Source organism: Hyperolius riggenbachi, chromosome 10, assembly GCF_040937935.1.
Source record: "Hyperolius riggenbachi isolate aHypRig1 chromosome 10, aHypRig1.pri, whole genome shotgun sequence".
Classification (NCBI taxonomy): Eukaryota; Metazoa; Chordata; class Amphibia; order Anura; family Hyperoliidae; genus Hyperolius; species Hyperolius riggenbachi.
In genome coordinates this window covers 82,349,431-82,373,201 of record NC_090655.1, presented here as the reverse complement: position 1 = coordinate 82,373,201, position 23,771 = coordinate 82,349,431, and the positions used below count along the sequence as shown (strand labels likewise).

Genomic DNA, 23,771 nt, shown 5'->3' with positions numbered 1-23,771 from the left:
CATCAACTCCGGCAGCAGGTTTGTGTAAATGATCAGTTCCAGATCATTTCCATGCAAGTATTTTGCTTTACTGAACAGGAAGAGCCAAGATTTGAACCCTGTTCTCTTATGTTAGAGGCGGTGCCCTTAACCAGTACACTGTCCAGTACCTCGTAGCTTTAAAGTGGGGTTGTCACCATAAAAATCAAATTTCAACAGCAACTGGTCTGAGTGTATTAAGTGATAAAGATGCTAATCCTGCATTCAAAACTTTCAAAACTTTTTCTGCTGTTATGGTTTGGAGTTTTCACATGCCTTAGGAGCAGTCGCCCTTTAATTGCCATTGCCAACGGCTGGCAAAATAGTTGCATGCTGGGCGGTCTTTATCTACAGTGTAATATATTCCTCCTCTTCCCTTTATTTCCCCCTCCTAATGACATAAGACAGTGCACTTCATACCGTAGTAGAGACCTCAGTGGGAGTGTCTGAAGACTCTGGGAGGAGGGTGGGTAATGAATACATAATTAGCAAGAGGAGAAAAAAAAGTGAGGGCGGAAATTATGTCAGGATTAGCTTCATTCAAAGGTAACCAAGATGGAAACTGTCTAGAATAGGATTCTCTGCTATTCCTTTATAAAATTCACAGGAATTCTAACGTGGACAGTGCAATACATCTGTTATGTAAGTAGAACTAGTATTTATCTACTTATATATGTGTTTTTTATTTCTAGGTTAGCATGAGTGTCACTTGTTCTTTAAGAACAAATCAGATCACACGTTGGTTTCCCATACTTTTGGAGCAAGTTAGCAGCTGGTTTTAGTATTTAACGCCTCCTGTGAGAAGGGAAGGAGCCCTATGCTGGAGACACATGATTTAATAATGGACAGACAACCTAAGACATTACTCAACATATCTGTGGCAGGAGAAAAGGGCTTACAAGCTAGCCAGAGTTCCCGGTTTCACGTCAAGGTTTCCTTACGTGAGTGTATAGCCCAGGGAAATTGGCCGCAGAGATTGCCATTACCTCATACGTAGCGTGTCTGTTCGCTGCAGCCTCACATGTGCGTATTCTGCTCTTACAATTCATCAAGGACTTGCTGGCAGCGTCTCTCCTCTCCCTTTTTACTCATTGTCACCATTTATCCAAATAAATTAATGGCGACACCATAGCAACATAACAAAGGCTGGAAAACCATTTGACTACCTCACAGACAAATACTTTTTTTCAATTGCTGTTTTTTTTTTCCTCCCCATTAAATGGTCTTGTTGAAATTCTGCCTTACAAGCTGTAACTTTTACTACACAAAAGACATATGAAAAACAATGCAAAGTCTGTCTCAATGCTAGTCAGTGACTTTTGTCTCGAGAGAAATCATTTTGAAGGCCGGTTGTAAGAAGAACCAGTCACAATTAGGTTTCTAAATGCAGGATAGGGCCGCAGGATAGGGCCACTTACTACAGTCCGCTTGGGGCCACAAAAACCTAAGCTGCACCCCTGATTATGAACAAAAACAGTTAAGAATATTTTTTATTCAGGATGTACATAAATGACTTGGCTTCATTAAAGAGAACATTTTAAATATCGTTCCTGGTAAATTTAAAGCCTGCATGGTTATTTTATGTGTATAGTTCAAATATCTTATGTAGCGCTGTACAGGGTGCAAAACACAGAGGGGACCGTAAATGTATAAATGGTTCAACACACAGTCAAGTCAGGACATCCAAAAACACTAATACAAAATCATCAGCAGCAATACTGGTACATGTTTATTTGATAGATAATGTACAGCAGAAACAGGAAACATTAGGGGGAAGACTCCTCAGAAGCCTAATAATCCACACCATACCCTCAACTCACTGGACTTCCCCAGAAGCTTGGTGAGCATTGGGCCTGACCATGCCCTCTCTTACTGGGCACTGTGGGAATGTCACGTAATTGGCAGGCCTAGGCCATGGCCCCTCCCACTGTTTGATATCCCTACCCTAAACATTGGCCAAAATATTAAACTCCAGTCCTCGTGGGCGGAGGTCCTCACACATTTTTGGCACAGCTCAAATTAACTTGATGGTACTGATTCGGGAAAAGTGTGGTTCATCAAATAGAACACAAGTCTCCGGTTCTCAGTCCATCCTAAACACTGGCATGGATATAGACCTCTAGGACTGGAGTTCGGCAACTGTGGTTTAGGGGCACGTCCCACCCTCCAGGCAGGTAGGATAAACAGAATCACATGACTATGAGCTTGTGTAATACTGTAAAAAGTATTTAAAAGTAACCAGTCCTCAGACATGGGGATGAGCAAAGCCTACATAAAAATGATTCCCAGAATGACAACCCATCCTAGTTGCCATAGAAAAACGATTGTTCCAGTCACTCAAACCACCAAGCTTTTCACCACCAGGGAGTCAACCAGCCAACACAGGGATCCCAGCAACAGGTGTCAAATCCAATTTGTTGTTTTTCAGTACTCCGCTGCAATCATATTGCAAAGCAAATCATATCTTATAGTTTTAAAAATAGTCACACTCTTATATCCATGGAAAATATAAGGCAATACAGTTCAGTTAAGGTTGGAGAATGTACTGCGTTCCTTGCTGAATACTCTACATTGCCCACGCCTCTTATGTAAACCACATATGCAATAATATTTATTTAAACATGGCTAGCACTCAATATTTACTGCTGGAACATCATAGAAGGCAGGCTCAGGACACGGGACATCTTAAATGGAAAGAGACATACCGGTATACACTGCAGCATAAAGAACAGACAGGGCTCTTACAGCTCCACTTTCATGTGCGTGAGAGAGATGATGAATTTCTCCAAGCAAACTATACATATTTCAAAGTATTCTGGCAAAACTTCACTGCAGCACCCAACAGCTTGCAGAACATGTGAAACAGATGACTATAGTCAGCGGCTGAAAGCAAGTGGAAACTGGGAGTGTTTGCACAAGATTAGTCTTGAGTTGTGAAACAGGAATTGGGATATTCTTGCATTTCTCTAGATTTGTGCCCTTTTGGCCTCATTTACATGGATAATGGAAGGGTAGAAACAGAAGCGCCAAGACAGAATAAAATATACTAAAAAAAAAAAGGAGGAAGTAGTGGACTTATCTCCCCAAACAGGCTCAGAAAATCCAGATTCAGTAAAAATCATATTTTAATCAAAAAAACTCCAAACAGGCAACGCATTTCGCGGGTATCCACCTGCTTCTACAGGCAATAAAAAGAGCAACTTTGCTGAAGCCAAAAATAGCGCCTCTGGCTCTCGATTGTATCCTTTTTGTCTTACAAGTAATTTAAATGGGGGGTGAGGTGGTAAATGGCAACGCTTTACAGCCTTATCAAAACCACAAGTATGTTCATCTATAGACATGTTAGCATTAAAACTGCATGCAGCATTTGGGTTGAAAAGACATGGAATAAAGCTATATATTTACCAGGCCTCTGTGTAAACTCATTTATAGATGAAATGATCACTAGAGAAAATCATCTTGGCTGCGGATGCTAAAATGTTAGTTCCTGCTTCCTAGGCCAATTACTCAAACAGAAAAAAACTGAATTCTGGAGGCTTTAATGGTGTATGGTAACCATAGCAGCAAGAAAGCATTTGAATCAACTTGCACATCTAGAAAATCATAGCCGGCTTCTGACAAAAATGAGGAAGTCATTTTAATAACAATGAAAAAACTAGTTTGTGGTGTTCATGAGCAGAAATCCTTGGCATTTTGAGATAGTCCCTTACTACTCAAAGTTTCTGATGCTTGCCCAACAGATCATGTGACTCTCCTCAGAACAACATCATGTGTAGCATGCTCTGAGGGTGCCAGATGGCACTCCCACGACACCAAAGTAAAGGCAAAGAGTGGTGATGGTTGGGTGGGGTTTAGGCAAGAACGTAGTCACATGAGCAAGGGCCAGTTGCTCTCAGCAGCATTAGATAAATGGGGATCAAGGGGGAGGAGCCATAAAGGAAAGTCACTTTTATTAGGAAAACCTGAAGTTGCTTTTCTCCTAGGTGTTACGTGGTTCATATATAACCAGCCTGCTTTATTGCCATTTAAGTAATTTAAGCAGGATAAATATAGGTACTGAGCCTGCAGTAAACATAGTTAAAAAAAAACTAGCAAGAACAGAGTATAAAATATTAAAATACATAATGAGAGGTTAACTTAAGTAAATACAGCATGACAAAATGTTCGGTAGGTTCTAAAGTCTGGAGCAGGTCATGTAATCTAGATAATAAGAGTACAGGAGTAAAGTAGACGGAGCTTGCCTATTGGTCGGTGAAGCCGCCCATCATGTTAAAGCATCAATAAGTAGGTTAGAAAGTCAAAGGGGTGGGGCCACATCTCAGCAACAGTGTGTAGCTGTGGAACAATTTGTATAACTTGATCTATGCTTTATAATTTGGCATCCATTCCACTTAACTCTGATTTTACATTTGATTCAATCGCTCAACTGAAGGCAATAAAAATGGATTGCATTATAGTTTCAATCTATTATTTCTGGTCAAAAACAGAAGAAAAAAAAATAAAACAGTTGAATATGTAAAATTACTTTTTTTAAACAGGTAGGATTGCCAGGACAACATGTGCTTTTGTTAGATTTTGATGTTAAAGGGGAACTTCAGCCTAAACATACTGTCATTAAGTTACATTAGTTATGTTAATTAGAATAGATATGTGATATCATTTTTTTTTACCCACCCCGTTTTAAAAGAACAGGCAAATGTTTGTGATTCATGGGGGCTGCCATCTTTTTGTTTGAAAGGAGATGACAGAGAGCATAAGACACAGTTCCAACTGTCCTGTGTCCTGCAAACCCCTCCCAGCTGCATGCGTTAGGCTTCAAATGTCAAATTCAAGATGTAAAAAAAAAAATTTGCACCAAAACAGCAGAACGAGAACAACATCAGAAATCCTGTCATGCTTTGCACAGCATCAGGGGAAAAATGCCCGGGCAGTTTTCTTCTGTGCAGCTAAAAATGTGGCTTATATAAGAGAAACAAAGTTCTGATGCTGTGAAACTGTTAAAGAAACACCAGGCCTTTTCAGTGCTGCTGAGTCAATTTTTAGTCTGGAGGTTCACTTTAAGAAGGTCTTGGCAAATTTGAATTTTTCTTTTTTTTTCTGAATTAGCAAAAAAAAAAAAAATGAATGTGTGGCATGATTGAAGACAACGTTTCCAATTGATTGCAATTAAATTGAATACTGAATTAAAAAAGGCTACATATGGCTACTCGATGGACTGGCTATGAAATAAACGTGTATGTACAATGCCAAACAAATGACTATGTGTATGTACAATGCCAAACATATAACTAGGCTGTGTTCCTTCAGGTAAGCAATTGACAGTTTCCTCCATCAGGAACTTGGTCAGACGCATAACATGCACTGATAAGGATTAACACCTGTTCCCACTCTCTCCTGGAAGGAAAAAAAAAACGAGGGCAAGGGCTAGATAAAAAAAAAAAGGTCACTAATGGTATAGTGTATATTTTAGCTCTGGGACACTGAAAGACTGTGAAAAACTGTGTTATATAGCTGAGAAAATAAAACAACCATTTTTTACGAATTTTAGACAAAAAAACAAAAAAAACTGAGCATTCTTTTCTAAAGGAAACCTGAGGTGACAATAATCACTAGTATTACAGTGGCAACACACATGCAGGTGTTTTTCCACTGAAACTTGCTAAGAATAGAAGAAAAACACTCTTCTGACAATTCTGTTTTGCTCATCTTCTGGAGTCAATCATTTCTCTGTGACAAGAAAAATGTTCTAACTGAATGACACTTTTAACAGGGTATGCTCAAATTTAAAGAACTGTACTGAAAAAATGTAATTAATAAAATTGCTATTATTTTTTTCACACTATTGCTTTATACATCATTTAGTCAGTGTTTGCCCTTTGTAAAATCTTTCCTCACCCACATTTACATTCTGAAATTTATCACAGGTGGTGACATCTTAAAGAGAAACTCCGACTAAGAATTGAACTTCATCCCAATCAGTAGCTGATACCCCCCTTTACATGAGAAATCTATTTCTTTTCACAAACAGACCATCAGGGGGCGCTGTATGACTGATATTGTGGTGAAACCCCTCCCACAAGAAACTGAGTACATACTCTTGGCAGTTTCCTGTCTGTGAACCTTGCTGCATTATTTTCACTGGAGTTCCTCTTTAAGTCCTGTCAGGTGCATCATAGCAAAATATTTGTTTTCTGAGAGTACCAAAGAGAGTATAAATACTTGGTCTTCCAGTATGCTCTGGGAGGAGAATTCTGCATAGGCTGTGACATCACTGGGGGCATGCAGGGCTACATACCAATATATAGCCAGGATAATAAATGGATAAGTGGGTATTCTGAATAATTTACTGCATTTTACTATATGTCACTACGGTATCTCTAATTACTTTTTACCAAAATATTTAATGGAAATTTTACTTGTGTGTGGCCACTATCAAGATTAAAGAGGAACTCCAGTAAAAATAATGGAATAAAAAAAAGGGCTTCATTTTTACAATAATTATGTATAGGTGATTTAGTCAGTGTTTGCCCATTGTAAAATCTTTTAAATCCCTGATTTACATTCTGACATTTATTACATGGTGACATTTTTACTGTTGGCAGGTGATGTAGCTGCTGTATGTTTTTTTGGCAGTTGGAAACAGCTGTAAACAGCTATTTCCCACAATGCAGCAAGGTTCAAAGACCGGAAACTGCCAAGAGTACGTACTCAGAATTTCTGTGTAGGAGGGGTTTCACCACAATATCAGCCATACAGCGCCCCCTGATGGTCTGTTTGTGAAAAGGAATAGATTTCTCATGTAAAAGGGGGTATCAGCTACTGATTGGGATAAAGTTCAACTCTTGGTCGGAGTTTCTCTTCAAGGTGTACAAATCAAACAAAAGTGACAATGGAGGTGTGGCCTATTGCAACCAGTCAAATATTAGTTTGTTTTCTAACTGGGACTGAAAACATGACAACTGGCATGTGAATGAAAAGCATGGAGCTGACATTTGGGTGTGTATTACGGAAAAAGTCCGCTGTGTGTGAGCAGCATGAATGCTGGTTTCCTTGTTGCGGAGGTGGCCTTTAATGTAGGAGCTGATGTAGGACTGGTTGCGTAGCAGATAAACAATGGAGAGGAATACTTGGGCACAGAGCGCTTGTTGAGGAATTAGTTCAGCAAGCCAAGTCAGCAAGTGCAGACACAGTCTGGCAGGGTGACAGATAACAAAGAATGTCACATCCTATCAGGACAAATCAGTGGGCCGCCCGGAATAACTTGCCCAGACAAACCTCGCCGTACACCGCCGTAGCCTGTGCAGTGCCTACAGCTGCCCGAGACCTGTGTGTGCCGGACTCTTATCAGAAAATGAGCAGCACGGCAATGGTTCAGCTACTCCGTTATCACTTCCTGTTCCAAAATATTTTCCTTTGCCACCTAAACGCTCTCGGCTCAGCGCAGAGGGTGGCAGGCGTCTCGGTGATAATTTGCTAATTAATAACTTTTTCCTTTTTGTTTTGCAAGCAGCTGAAGTCGTAATGATTAGAGCAGCATAAGAATACTACCTTCTGCCTTTCACAGAGGTTTACAGCAACCCTGAAGTAAAAAATAAAAATGGATGAGATAAAGCGACTAACAATAGAAATCATCCTAAATAGAATTTGCCTGGAGCCCTATATGCTGACTTTAAGGGTTACGCCTCTGTCACAGTGCGACCTTAAAGTCGCACGTTCGAAAATGTTTCAACGCAGACTAACGCACAGCAATAGTAAGTCTGTGCGGCATTCACAGTGCACACGTTGCGTTTGTGTGTAACGTGTTGCATTATTAGGGAGTGCTGCATGCTGTGCATTTAACAATGAATCTGCTGCGTTATTTGTTTTGCACATGCTCAGTAATTTTTTTTTAATGTAACGCATGCTCAGTTTTCGTTCCATCGCTGTGAGATGAAAACGGCGCACCAAGAGACACATAAAGAGAGACGTCATAACACTTAACGCAGTGTTAAAGAATGCACAATACCGTCTAAGTTAAAGTCTATATGCGTTGCATTAGGGCCGCGTTGTGCGACCTTAACGTCGCACTGAACCGCAACGTCCTACTGTGAAAGAGGCCTCAAAATCTAGGTTTGAAGAATTACCGATCATCATCACCTACAATGTTTTGTCACAGCCACACAAAGGTTAAATGTCCTCCAGGGAAAATCGTGGTGCAGACAAACGTCACCCATCTACAGAAGAACTGTGATTTAAAGAGGAACTCCAGTGAAAATAACGTAATGAACCAAAATGTTTAATTTTTACAATAATTATGTATAAATGATTTAGTCAATTTTAGACAATTTTAGTGTTTACCCATTGTAAAATCTTTTCTCTCCCTAATTTACACTGTGACATTTATCATATGGTGACATTTTTACTGCTGGCAGGTGATGTCAGTGTAAGGAAATGATGCATTTTTGGCAGTTGGAAACAGCTGTAAATAGCTATTATTTCCCACAATGCAACAAGGCTTACAGACAGGAAACTGTCAGGACCACGGTCCTGACATCACACTGTGGGAGTGTTTTCAACACAATATCATCTATTCAGTGCCCCCTGATGATCAGTTTGTGAAAGGGAAAAAATTTCACATGGGAAAGGGGGCATCAGTTACTGATTGGGATGAAGTTCATTTCTTGGTCACGGTTTCTCTTTAAAGCCCTATATTACAAAGCTTTACAATGTAAAAAAATAAATGGGGGGGGGGGGGTGTTTAAAGTCAAAAGCTGTCCCTAGATCACTCGATGCATGGCCAGATCGACCATCAGACATATCCTTTACTGATCAGAGGGGAATCTATTGCCTTGCCTCACACTGCACAGCCATTTCAGCATGAAATCTATTGTGAAACATCTTGCTGCCACCTGCCAGCAGGGCAAATCCCACCGTTCCACCAGTGGAAAGTGCCCCCCCTCCCACTCTTGCCACTCCACCAGCACAACTCCTAACTTCCTCCAGTGTCCATCTGCCACACCAACGACACCACATCTGACAAGGCACAATTTATGACATCACAGTCCCGAAGCAAAACGACAGCCCCAGAGCTTGCACCATCAAAAAAACAAAACAAATCAAACCAGTTACACAGCATCCGTAATGAATCCCACTCATCTGGGACATTTTAACCATACCTGCTCCCCATTAGTCATGTCCATACACCTACTACAATCTACATCACTAATTTTAGAGAAGTAACTAAATACCGATGGTGGCTCCTGGCCATTACACTAAAATGGATGAATACTAAACAGCTGCGCATATCATCTATCAAGCTCAACTGCACTTGTAACTGAAGAGGCTTTTGGTTGATCGTCCTGTACTAACTGGACATGATCTTACACACACAAGCTCAGATTTCCCAGGAGTCACAAGGACATCACCACTTTGGGCAAAGGTCAGCTTTCTGCCATGTCAGATGTTGTGCAATTCACAGGAGCTGAGCACCATACGCAGGACATTAAAGGAGAACTCCAGGTAAAATGTTATACCCATATACGTGAAGCGTCATATCAAGATACAGCTGTACCACTTGTCTGGATAGTGTACTAACCTCCCTGGCGGTATGATTATTTCCGGATTTTATGGTTCAAAAACCATGCAATTTTTTCACACAGTTTTAGACCCCCAAAATCATGAAAAAAAAAAAAAAAGTCCTACCGCAGTGAGATCTGCAGCAGTCCATGTAAACACAGACTCACTTCCCTGTGTTCCAGTGCTACAATTCTCCCTCCGTCCTCTGAGTACTAACTATAGTGAGATCACTGCCTGTGGTCATGACGACACACAGGGATCTCACCCGAAGGATCTAGAGCCTCCGAGGACCAGAAGAAGAATTGCTGCCAGCTTCTGTATACCAGGGGAGGTGAGTTAGAAACTCCGGCACCCCATACCTCCTGGTGGCTATCCCGAGCCTGGTTTAGGATTATCGCTAATGGCTTCTCTTTTTCACCCCGAGCCTGTCTTGGGATTACCGCCAAGGAGGTGAAGGTTTTTGCATTTGATGTAGGGTTTGAGCCTTTGACCAGGGTTCAAATCCCAGTTCAAGATGCTATGTAAAACAGTAAGGAGTCTTTGGGCAAGGCTCCTTAATGCTCCTGGTCGCCCTAAGTGACGGCAGCTCTAAATACACTGAGTCTGCCAGGAAAAAAGCGCAATATAAATATTGTGTGTCTCTTGTACTACATGATTACTGGTGAAGTGATTGTTCATTACTTCCTGTCCCTAAACAGGAAGTAAAGTGAAGCAGCCCAAAAAAAGGGACAAACCTCAATAAAACAGGTAATGTTTCTGCAATTTATTCAGTCAATACTAAATAAAGGCTTTGGTCAAAGTTCCAAGATAACGTGAAATATTGTGCTCTATGCTTTCCTGGCAAATGTCTATCCTCACATATAATGTGAAGCCATTCTCAGTCAGCATAAAAGTATATGTTGTACAGCAGGAGGCACATCTCAAAGTCTGCTCTATATCATAGACTGCAGGTTATAATCAACGTTATTATGAGGGGAGGAAATATACCATTACTTCCTGCTGTTAGATCTATTTGTACTAAATGACTGAACAGAGCATCCATTAGTGACCACATCTGATCAGCCATGGTGCTGGCCTGTAACATCCAGATGCCTTCCATACAGGCAATGTACAGAGCAGCGTCATGACAACAGCTCATCCAGCCCTGCATGCCAGGAGAAAAGCCACAAAGCAATGATTACACGAAGGTCACAGCTATGCCTTGTTGTCCATGGCAACTAATAATAGCAATCACCAATACTTAAAGGACCACTATCGTGAAAAAGTAGGCAGTTAGAATCTGATAGATCCAATAGGTTTTTGGGCCAGTCCATCTCCTCATGGGGGATTCTCAGGGTTTTCTTTGTTTTCAACAGCATTTCCTGAACAGCAGTTGAGTTGCAAAGTCTAACTGACAAAATAGCGTGCGAGTGAGTAGTATTTTGGAAGTTAAACTGCTGTTCAGGAAATGCTGTTGAAAACAAAGAAAACCCTGAGAATCCCCCATAAAGAGATGGACTGGCCCAAAATCTGTCGGTTCCGTCAGAGTTTAACTGCCTACTTTTTTCGACCTAGTGGTCCTTCAAAGGAATTTTTAATTTACAATACAACCCTAATCAACACTCTTGGAATTATATAAACAATATTTAAAACCTCTCTGCCTTCACCCCCTGAATAAAAACCTACAAAAAGGTCTATATATCATACAATCGCTGATCAGCAGTGAAGTCAGGGGTGTGTCCACCCCGCCAATTTGGTTGTATGAATGGGGCGTGGCTGAGCTACCATACACATCTCTCATCCCACCAGGGTGAATGACAGTAGTCAGTGCTGCTGAGGTAATAAGGCTGGATAGACTTCAAGCGTACCCGAACTGAGAGGGATATGGAGGCGGACATATTTATTTCCTTTTAGCAATGAAGAGTGTCCTGCTGATCCTCTGTTTCTAATACTTAAGGCATTTTTGACTGAAGGCTGACTGGATTAGCTGCATGCTTGTTTCAGGTGTGCAAGTCAAACCCTACTGCAGCCAAATGAAATCTGCAGGATGTCAGGCTACTGGTATTGTATAAAAGGAAATAAATATGGCATTCTCCTTTTCACGCTCAGTTCAGGTATACTTTCAGTCTTCCTACCAAGTTCAGTGTGGACAAGACTTGCACAGGCCAGAAAACTCCAGTTTACAAGACTTTAAAAGTAAATTCCACTTAAAATAGAACTAGACACAGTCAGACAAGTCTTTTTGAAATTCAATTTTACTATAAAATATTTTTATTTTACTTTTCAACAACCTAAGAATTCCCTGAACTGTCAAGTAATCCCAAATCTGTTATAAAGCCTTGGCTAAAGTACTTTCTGTACATTGTTGTCATGGGATGGTGCAGAAACCCCAAACTTGCTGCCCAGGTAAAAGGGCCTTAGTTACTAATGTTTACATTTCTTACTTTGAACTATTTCTTCTCAACACTTTCAGGTTGCTGATCGTTTGCTGAGAGATAGATAGAGTGGGACTGGGGGCCGATGTATACGCGCGCACGCACGCACGCACACACACACGGGTACATTTTACATAGTGTAAATGAAGCTTTCATTGTGCTAGTGCTCCACCTGCTGGTTTTGCTGAAAAGTTCTTTCAAGCAGAAATGCCTTTTGCTTTACTTCTGTGGTAAACTAGTCTACCATCACAAGAACCTCTGGCTTAGTGATTGGAAGTTCAGCCTCATTGCTCACTAAGGACTATTCTTTACCACACGGCAGTGCAATAAAAAGACTCACAACTTGCTCATGAAACCAGCAGACACAAAAAAAAAACCTCCAAAAAGGTTTACATTCCACAATATGTTGATGAAAATAATATATGACATGTCTTCTTAGCACAGGACTGATAAAACTAAATGAAGACACTGAAGAAGATGAGTGGGGAAAGGCAGAGAAGGAATACGCTTTTTCATGCAATTATAAAATATTTTGTTCACTCCTACCTCAGCATTAACACAGCCTTGCAGCACAGACAGACGTTAGGAAGTGCTAATTGTGACAGGTTCAGTTGTTATTCAATATTTCAAAATATTTCTGTGAAGGTGTAATTGTAATTGTTTGTTTTCTTAGACAACTGTCTTTCTTAGTTCTTGTCATATTTATGTTGTGTATTACCGCCGTGGTAAACACCAGTTATTGAATGTTACTTTCCACAGCACCACAGAAGACAATGGCGCCGTATACATCATTAAAGATGCAATCCAGAATGTTTTAAATACATCTTTTGTTCCTTCTCCTTCAGTTACATTTCCCTTATTTATAATATGGTTTAAAAAAAAAAAGTGAAAATGGCATTTCTGCAATTAAAAACAAAAAAATCTTTAATTTTCAATCATTTCGAACGTTCATGTATGGCACCTCGAAAACTATGCGATTTTTTCGATCCAACCTAATAAACAAAAGATTGTACCATGTATGGACACCAGAAGGAGGACAGAATAGTGTTGGCTTGTGTGAGCCAGCCATCTTCTCTGTAATGAAAAGTGAAGCTGAAGTGAGAGGTATATGGCGCCTGCCATATCTTGTTCCTTTTAAAGCGAACCGGAGGTGAGCGTTATCTGGAGGTGCCATATTTCTTTCCTTTTAAGCAATACCAGTTGCCTGGCTATCCTGCTGATCCTCTGCCTCTAATACTTTTAGCCATAGACCCTGAACAAGCATGTAGCAGATCAGGTGTTTCTGACATTGTCAAAACTGACAAGATTTGCTGCATGCTTGTTTCTGGTGCGATTCAGACACTACTGCAGCCAAATAGATCAGAAGAGGTGCCAGGCAACTCATTTTGTGTAAAAGGAAACAAATATGGCAGCCTCCACTGTAAACAATACCAGTTGCCTAGCGCCCTGTATCCCCTCAGTAAAAATTTGCTATAAGCCCACAAGGAGGTTTCAGGCTTTCACTGGAGTGATTTTGTTGCTTCTGACTCTCAGTCCTATGTAACCCTGAGATGTAACCCTAGAAAGGGGTTATCCTTTAGGAATGTACTATAAATAAGCAGTGTGCAGCCAACGCAAGCTGTGCATATATGGTAGACACTAGATTTTGAGGTCCTCTGAGGGGCAGCGAGTAACAAACTATTCACATTACTCTGCAAAACACCAGGGCTACATAAATGCATAATACGTGAAAACTGAGAGGGAGGGTATTGTGCAGGGAAATGGAGTAAAGAGTGTACAATAAAGAAGAATGTGTAGTGATCCAGTCACAAATGCATCATGGGTAACTACACTCAGCCCACATCTTCCTGCTTTCTTACATCCGCCTGCTTGTGTTGTACGAATGGACATTTCTCTTTGGCACATTTCTTTTATTATATCTGCAGACGGCTCAACACAAGTAGACTGTGGTAGAGAGAGCCCCATGTAAACAGAACATGCTTCATCTGGCATCTATAAATATCATTGTTTACATTGGTGGATCAGTTTCTAGAGCATGGCAAGAGAGCACGTTTTAGAATAACATATCAACATACCTGGGCTTCCCTCCAATCAAAAGCACAGACCTATTTTCAGAGTGAGCTGCTGTACAAATATAAACCAAACAGATACCATCAACACTTTCTACAAACAAATGGAGGAAGGGGGTAACGTTAACTTGTGTTTTCATTCTCCTCCAAAAACACAAAGCTTTATGCCCCGTTCACAGTGGTGCATTGCAATGGCTGCTTAGCAACGTAATGTACCATCTGTGCGGCGGTAGCATTTCAGCATGAGGCACAAGGAAGCATATTTGTAATTGAATGTATGCTTCACTGTATGCAGCAACGCGGTGCAGTACAACTTTTTTGTTAAGTTTCTGTTTTACAGGGAACGCAACGCAATATCCCACTGTGAACCTAGCGTCAAGATATTGATTAAATAAGCAAACCCAGATAAAATAATTTGCAAGCAACAACAAACTACAGCCACTGGTAACCAGCGTGGTTGCTATGGGTTCTGAACTGTAAATTTGCCCATTATTGTTTGAACTGCTTCTATTTATTGATCTTTTGCAAATGTGTGCTAGGATGCTGGCAGATCTGTGAATGTGAAAATTCCTGCTGGTGGCTATAAACCTGTATTGACACAAATGTAGCATCATCCGGCATTCAGTAGTACATGGAAGGAAAGACACAGCTTCAGCATCTCGAGGTTTTGTGTCAGCCTTGAAATAGAGTCTCACTCCGGCACACCTGCGCCAGCTCTAGAATTCCTATCTCTGTTCCTTAAACTAGAGTATAATGCTTTATCTGAAATACCTTAAAGCAAACCCGTGACTTTAAAGAAAACCTGAACTGAAAATTAAAAGTCAAAATAAACATACACAAGTCATACTTACCTCCCGTGTAGTCTGCTCATCAATCTCTTTCCCCTTTCCCGTGTCCCGTTTGTCCACTGTGATCAAGGGAATTCTCCGTCCTCCATTTTGAAAATGGCCATTACCCCATAACAGCTTTCGGGTCAGCACACTATTAAACTGTAACATTGCCCACTTGAGCCATAGGGAAACATAGACTTTATTTGGCACATCAGTCGTCCACTCAGCTATAACTGACAGCAACTGATAAATAACTAACAGCAACTGATATATTTCAGATCTGACAAAATATTGTCAGAACTGGAAGGGATTATTGTCGGAAGAAAATGGTGAGCTTCTGAGAGGAACTGATGGCAAGGTAACTATGTAATGTTCATTTGAAGTTACCATGTATTTATGTTAAATATTTTTACTCAGTACAGGTTCCCATTAAAGAGGGACTCCAGTGAACATTTTATAGTGTTGGCAGGTGATGTAGCTGCTGCATGGTTTTGGCAGTTGGAAACAGCTGTAACAACTTTTTCCACAATGCAACAAGGTTCACAGACAGCAAACTGCCCAAAAAAGTACGAACTTTTCTTGTGGGAGGGGTTTCTTGTGGGAGGGGTTTCACCACAATATCAGTCATACAGTGCCCCCTGATGGTCTGTTTGTGAAAAGGAATAGATTTCTCATGTAAAAGGGGGTATCAGCTACTGATTGGAATAAAGTTAAATTTTTGGTCGGAGTTTCTTTTTAAGAGAAGGAAAAACCAGACACATCTTGGTAGAGGGAAGCGTCTGAATCCTCCAGAGACTTCCCATGTCCTACTCCAGACCGACACTGCAGCCTTGGACCCCCTGGAAAGTTTGCGGCCACACTGTGCAGGTGCATGACAGCTCTCGCCTGTGCGGCAGCATAGAGCCGCTTGTGCTCACGGAAAAAGCAGAGACATGCACAGTGTGGCCACACTCCATGGACAAGCCTTTGTCAAGGAGGTGGGGGGAGGGCTTTTCTCTACTGGAAGTATCTATTTGGTGCACTTTTACCCTACAGGTATACTTTAATACATACTAGGCATCTTCTTGTGCACTGTGAGAAATTACTTCGGCTACTATAGTGGTCAGTAGTGCATTGCATTCGATTTCTCTTGTCTGAAGGGAAGGATGACAACTGGGACAACTCCTGTATCCATGCTGGATTTTTTTCATTCAAGAAGATGACGGACAATTGTCTCAGACCCTGAACAAGCATATACAGAACAGGTAGTCAGATTCAGCTTTTACTGCATTAGCCATATGCTTGCTCCAGTGTTTTTACTCAGACACTTTTTATGTCAGAAGATTAGCAGGACTGCCAGGCAACTGATATGTTTTTACAAGGACATAAATATGGCAGCCTCTATATAACTCGCACCTCGGGTTCCCTTTAACAACTACAATAGGATGATGTACCTCAAATGAAGCAGCCAAGAACTTGAACTCATTGCAGTCTCTAATCTATAGGAGCTTGCTGACATGTCTTTTTATCCCCCAGGCACTAGAGGTCATTGTTGGAAGCCAGGCTGACCAGTAACACTAACAAAGAGCAGTCTCCTGTTGCCCAAAAGTGACCACTAGTGGCGCAGGCTTGTTCATTCGACATCGAAACATTACTCACAACATTTAAATCTGTGCATCTTGCATCTTGTTCTAACCCAAAACAGCAGTCACAGATTTCCTTCCAAGATTCTTACTTTTTTTTTAGTTGACCAGCCCAGTCAGTAATACAAAAAAAAATAAAAGAGGATTCTGATAACCTTAGTTTGGAGTCTGGCTCCATATTCGTTCCAGGTAATAATCCTGCCCTCCAATATCTCTACTGAGACACCGCAGACAAGAAGGATGCAGACCAAAGCTTCATCCACATTGTAGACGGACTGTTGCCCAGCAAGGATTGGGAATCCCTCCCTCAGGGGACTGTGGGGCCGAGGCTGTACAGACCAGTTGCTAGCCTCCAGGCTGGTGACATGTTCTGTTGCTATGCATGCAGGGAGGAGGACCTATAGAATGGTGCACATGAAGCATCACAGAGTGGGCGGAGTGAGAACAATGCCCTCGGCCGAGTTGATCTGCCAGGCAGTCGTTTTTATGCTGGGTACACACTATAAGATTTTCTGGCCGATTTACTGTCAGATCGATTATTTCCAACATATCCGATTTGTTTTCCGATCGATTTCCGTTAACTTGAATAGGAAATGGATCAGAAAATGCTCGGAAATCGATCGGAAAGCAGATCGGACATGTTGGAAATAATTGATCTGACAGTAAATCGGCCAGAAAATCTCATAGTGTGTACCCAGCATTAGTCACATTTTATCTAGGATGTGTACACTGCAAAAGTTCATGAAAATACAACCACTATCCTTTGTTACTCATCTACAGTAGGTTTTTGTCAATAGCTATAAGATTCCTACATTAGGTTTACTTTAAAAGTCAAAGAAGACTTGCAGAAACCTTGATGACATCACTGAAACCCGTCGGCCCCCACAGTCACAGCTGTAGCTGTGACTATCAATTGCTAAAATCCAGATCACAAGGTTGGATCCAGAAGGCTGATGTAATTTTATAGTTCTGCTTGTCATCATGAGACAACAAAAAAAAGGAGTAACTTTACAAAGACTAACTCCTTCTGTAAGACTAAAACAAGAAGTACATGTCTACATGAGTTGCGTTGTAACCCTTTCCTGCTGCACAGGCATTTTTATGCGTACAGGGCTAGTTTCCTTTGCAAACCAACTTTTCCTTGAGTTGTCACAGTGGTCATGTGGGAGATCAGAGACCGTACTGACTGGTTACGGATTACTCTCCCGGTGGCAAGGCTTAGTGGCAGGTCGTCCTGGTGACAGACACAGGCATGGGAACTTACACAGAGAGGGTGGTGAAATAAATCCACACTCCTGAAGAACTGGGGATGTGCTGCAGAAAACTTCAGTTAGTGTCCACTGGTGGGAAGGGAAGAACTGACATTGAAGGGAACCAAAACCCTTTATTCTTCACTAGATTCTAAAAGGCATAGTAGCTGCCATGTCCCCCCCCTCACCTTCTAGATGCCCATTATTTATCCAGGGGAAGATGTAAAAATAGCATCTGTGACTTCTGTAAACTCTTTGAAGCGCAGTGTCCAATCTACTTGCACCCCCGGCACGCGCACACACGCACGCTCTTTTTGTTTGCTCTTTGCTAATGTGTGCAATAAAATAAATTACATCAGTCCTTTTCTGCCTGAAACTTCTGCGGTCGGTCAGGCAGGTCTTGGAAGCAGGCTATTAAAACCCTCTGCTAAACTTTTAAATGTTAAAAGAAGAGGTAAAAGGTTTTTGTTTTGTTTTTTCATTCATGAGCCACATTCTTGAAATGCATATTAAAAGTGCTATTGAAATGCCCTGGGTGCTAAAAATGGTGCTTGGTTCACTTTATCCTCCCACCCCTTTCCCCTGCAGCGCGGAACAGATCAATTTTCTCATAGAAACCTGAATTGATTTTCAGTTATTGGCCCAGCCAGTCATTTGGGCACCCAATGAGAGTAGTAGCCAATCGGCTACTACACAGGGTTGTAGTTGATCTGAGGTTAGGGTTAGGCACCTACAGGAGAGGTTAGGGTTAGGCAAATGGGGGGAGGGGAAAGAGTGAAAGTTAGGTGCTGGGAAATGCACCACCCGGCACCCAACGGATGCATTGGTAATGCAATACGGACTCCCTCGGCAATGAAGCCAGCAGCAGTGACTACCTGTGCTACCTCTGCTGCTAATCCTGGCCTGTGAATGTACAACATGCTACACAGCTGCGCCTGTAGCAAGCTCTCTGGAATTATGCCGAATCTGGCAAATATTGTGTGTGTGGTGTGTAATCTATCTGCATCAATACTTACACATGTTAAGATGTGACCGTTTACTTTGCTCATAAATCCACCGGAGATGACAAGACAGATGTAAGGCGCGGGAGAACGCTATTTGAATTGTTAATTTCGACCTCCTCGATGAATGCACCTTTAAAGACTTGAACAAAGTTGCTTAAGACCCGTGTTTAGAAAAGAGCTTAGCAAACATAAAATGTGCACTTGGCTTATTCCTTTTCCCAGCACTAACAAATGACCCTTGTACAGGGCCAAACCCTGCCAAGAAGGTTTCACATTGCAAAACACAGATTTTGAAATACTGAGACCCGGCCACAATAGCGTCACTGTTTTCAAAACTCTTACTGTAATACAGTTGGGGAAGCGTGCGGCTGGGAGGTAGGGAATGTATTTACGGTGGATCTATCAACATCTGAATAGCTATTTATTTCTATGTGGGCCTAATGACGGCTGCTGCAGATAGAAGAGGCAGTGAGTGGTTCATTAGTTCAAGAAAGTGGCAAATCTGTTTACTAAGCCCAGTCATGGGGGAACTTCCAGAGGCCAAGCAGCCAAAGCTAGATTCAATGCTTACCACTGCTGCCAACTAACTACCTATGATTTCCAAAGATGCCCCCGCCCCCAAGAGCTTTGGGGATCCGCCCTGTGAAATCTCTGTCACCGACAGAGAAGAGCAACAATCTCAGAGACAAAAGTGCATCACCTCACGGTCGGAAATAACAACTGGGAAATTCTAAAAGTTAGGCCTAGTGCAGACCGAGCGGTTTTTGGAGCGATCCACCGGCCGCATCCGCCTGTAAAAACGCTTGGCTAATGTATTGCAATGGGATAGTGCACACCGGCTGTTTGAGGTTTTTGCCCAGCTGCAAACGTGCCTCCTGCTGCACGTTTGCGGTTTTCGGAAGCGTTTCGTCCTCAATGTAAAGTATAGGAAAAACGCAAACCGCTCTGAAAAACGCTACTTCAGAGCGGTTTGCCAGACGTTTTTGTTACAGAAGCTGTTCAGTAACAGCTTTTACTGTAACAATATGTGTAATCTGCTACCCAAAACCGCACCCAAAACCGCTAGGTGTGTTTAGAAAACGTCTCTAAACATACCTAGAATCGCTCTGAAATCAGCTCCAAAAACCGCTAGCGTTTTGTGGATCTGCTAGCGGTTTTTGGTGTGCACTGGGCCTTAAAAATGAATTGTGACTAGGCCTGTTTCTACTACTTTTTCTTTCCACCTCTGCGATTTTGCTGCAATCCAAATCGCATATCCATTGGTGGTGTGGTGCGTTTGCAAATTCCGACGCAAGGAAAAAAACTAATCAGGAATATCAGTTTAAATTGCCGAATCGCATAATGACGTTATTGCTGTGCAATTTTCCTGTGCTCCTGTACTTTGTATGTAGTGAGTCAGCAATTGCAATTTGGAAAAAGAACAAATAGCACTAGTTGAAAAATAACATGTAAATCGCAGCGCTGATCCAAAACATGAGTGATCTGATTTAAGGATGGAATCGCAGCTAGTAGAAAAGGAACTGAAAATGAAATTGGTGTATTGCTTAGGCACAGCCACAGAAAAGCGATAAAAGAAGGAGAGGGAGAAAGAGATGGAGAAAAGGTGTGCACACACAGATAGGCACCCAGTATAACCAATTAGAACTCTTTACTGAAGAAAAACATGCAGAGATAAAGCATATACAACCATCAGGAAATGCAGCTTACTTAAACCAAGAGGAACACAACATTTGCAGAAATATAATTTGTGTTGAGTTAATACTTTATCCTACTACCAACCACTGAATCTGAGAGCACCTAAGCGCTGTGAGTCCTATGGAAGAAAAGCACTATAGAAATAATGTTATAGAATACAGGAAATCACAATACCATAGACATCGATGCAGCACTTTACATTTTACAGTGACATCTTGTGGTTGCTTTACTATACTGCAGTTTGGGTAATTCTGTTTATGCTACTAAAAGATGCAACAAAACAATTGGTTGTACAGAAAAATGTAAAGTTGTGGTGGATTTTTCAGATTTTTGCTCGGGTTTCTACATCAAGAAATTGTCAAAGTTTTTCATAATTCTTTTTATTATCACGTGTGTGTGATACACTGGCCAGATTTTTGAAATATTTCAAAAAATATTTACAAGAATTAATTTTAACTCTAATTAAGATTTTTTTTTTTTTTTTTATTGTATGGTGTGTAGCCACTTTTACAGCACTAGCTGTCCTGACCTCTTCTACACTGCCCATCTCTCCACGGATTGGTCCACATTTATTAAAACTGCCTGAAAGCTACTAGCAACCAGCCTGTCAGCTGTCCTCATTGCAGCCTGCACATAAGAGCACAGAACACACGTTTCCAATCTCGTGTATTAAAATGGATTTTCTCTCTGGATGCTAATGTGTATTGTAAATCAATCATTTTGCAGTCAAACAAACAAACTGGATACACCCATCCTGAAAACAGAATCAGTGATGTGGAGAATATTTAGATGGTAACTGAACAGACTGCACCACCACCGAATAAAGGCAAGATATTGGTTAGGTGGAACATTCTGTTCAGTATCTCTTTGCTCTGTTCGGCTACTGCAGAGATCAGCATGTTGTTCACAGTGTACACTATGCTCTCAGGAAAACAGCACATTTACAGCCTGGTTCCTTGATTCTGCACTATGCAGTAATAGGTTAGAACATCCTCTGGACAATCATAATGGTGTGAGAATCTCCCTCCCTTTCTGCCCAGACAGGAAGTTGTGACATATCTCCAACAGGGACAGCGACAAATGCTATATTTTTTTTGAAAAGAGGTGAGAAGTTAGAATTCCAGATTACTTTTTATTGCGGTCTCTCATTTCCTGTCTCTGGGACTATCACTTTTCATAGAAACACCACAAAGGTCCACAGAGGTGACAGAAACAGGAAGTGCGGAAAATGCTGTCCCAATTGGAAGACAGGCAGCAATACAAGTACAAAAGCTTGTTTTAGACACAGACACAGAGCATTTATAATGCACTTTTACCCTGGAGGAATCAAAGTGCCAGAGCTGCAGCCACTAGGGTGCGCTCTATAGGCAGTAGCAGTGTTAGGGAGTCTTGCGCAAGGTCTCCTCACTGAATAGGTGCTGGCTTACTGAACTGGTAGAGCCAAGATTTAAAACCCTGGTCTCCTGTGTCAGAGGCAGAGCCCTTAACCAGTACACTTTCCAGCCCCTTTCCACACAATCCTACAAACTACGGTAATATGCACTTGTAGTTATTCACGGCATGGACACAGCTGAGCATACACACTGCAACCACTGCCTACTGTGCTCACGCGGTGGGCTGGCTTTTATGTGCGCACACGCAGGCTGTGAGCGTCATTGGCGCACCTGCAGGCTTTGGGTGGTGAATCTCACGCAGAGGACTCTGTGACGGTTGTGGTTTGCAATACTTTTGAGAATCTCAGATGGGGGATTCTGCAGCGGTTGTGGTGTGCAATTCTTTGAGAATCGAGGGTTTACTGGTTCAAATCTAAAACATAGATGTGAATTTACTCACCAATGACAGAAAAACATTTACAGCCAAGCTTTCAGAAGAAACACTAATGACAGTCATTAAGCCTATAATGCTGAGGTCAGCAAACACAGCTTAATGCCTCAGGGTAATCCTCAGACCCCCTCCCCACTCCTGGAAATCATCTGCACTTCTGGTCACTGAAGAGCAATAACACTGCATTCCTGCAGGGCCATCTACAATGACCTGCTCACCTACTGACCTCTGACATACAGTAGCTATTTACTGCCCACAGAACAAAGTGCAGAGAAGTGAGCCAGCAAGTACAGTCAGGCCCTCAACTCACAAGCCAATGACAATAAAGAATCACCTTGAGAACTAGCATGCTAATGCTCAGACTCCACAACTACTAATTATACAAGGTATAAAGAATTCCCTCAGCGCCCGCATGTAATCTGACTGGACTGACAGATGTAAGCTTACTTAATAAGGCAGAGTGAAAAGCAATTAAAATGTGCAGCAACCAGTCATTTCACTTTTTTCTCAGCTTAGTACACTCAATATGAAAAAGGCATTGCTGAATGAATGTTTGATTAAGGATTGTCGATTGGATATTTGATTTCTTAAGGATTGCCGTAATCCTTGAATTCTGAGGTGAGGTAAAAAAATGCTTAAAGGGAACCCGAGGTGAGAGGGATATGGAGGCTGACATATTTCCTTTTAAATAATGCAATATTACTTGTCTTACCTTAAAGGGTTCCTTAACTCAAAAAAAACAAACAAAAAAAAAAACGAGTTTCACTTACCTGGGGCATCTACCAGCCCCCTTGCAGCCATCCTGTGCCCTCGTAGTCACTCATGGCCCCTCCAGTTCCCCGCTGCCAGCTGCCAGGGGGCTGGTAGATGCCCAAGGTAAGTGAAACTCATGTTTTTGTTGTTTTTTTTTTAGTTAAAGTTTCCTGTAATTATATTATATTTTTTCTCTTTGAAAGCTTAAAAAAGTAACATAAATAAGGTGAAAAACAAAGGAAAATTTCGAGTAACTTCTATGAGAAATCGATCATAAAAACAATCGAAAAGAAGATCGGACATGTCAGAAATTATCTGTCAAACCATCTATCTGCGGAAAAAAACCCACATGGTGTATTCCCAGCATAATACTTTAAGCCCTACTGACCAGAAAGACCAGCAGGGCTGCCAGGCAGCCAGTATTGTTTAAAAGGATATACATATGGCAGTTTCCATAGATCTCACACCTTGGGTTACTTTGAAAGCTCTACATCAAGTCCATTTGTTATAACTGCATTTGCCAGAAATACAATTCTAGGCTTGTTTTTTTATTTTTTGCAATATAAAGATACAGCTCTAGCAGAAGTGCAATGATATTTCTTAATGACGTTAAATGGCAATTTGACTTGTGTCGCACAGATATACGTTAGAGTGTTTTTTAATGAAACTGTCATTACAATTTAATGTTACACAGTTAGTGGATTATAACTGGCAGCATATTGAAAAAGGAAAGCTAA

At 41.4% G+C, this 23,771-nt stretch overlaps 1 protein-coding gene across 3 annotated transcripts in view; it reads right to left on the bottom strand.

Moving 5' to 3' along the window:
• The window catches only part of JMJD1C (jumonji domain containing 1C), a 509,668-nt gene that overhangs the window by 348,042 nt on the left and 137,855 nt on the right, over positions 1–23,771 (bottom strand). Inside the window, exon 1 of one of the 3 annotated variants that reach the window (XM_068255134.1) lies at positions 3,424–3,441. The exons of the other annotated variants lie outside the window; for them this stretch is intronic. The gene's annotated coding sequence lies outside the window, so the exon portion shown is untranslated. Of the gene's footprint in view, positions 1–3,423; positions 3,442–23,771 lie in introns of those variants that run through there. 3 annotated transcript variants of the gene reach the window in all.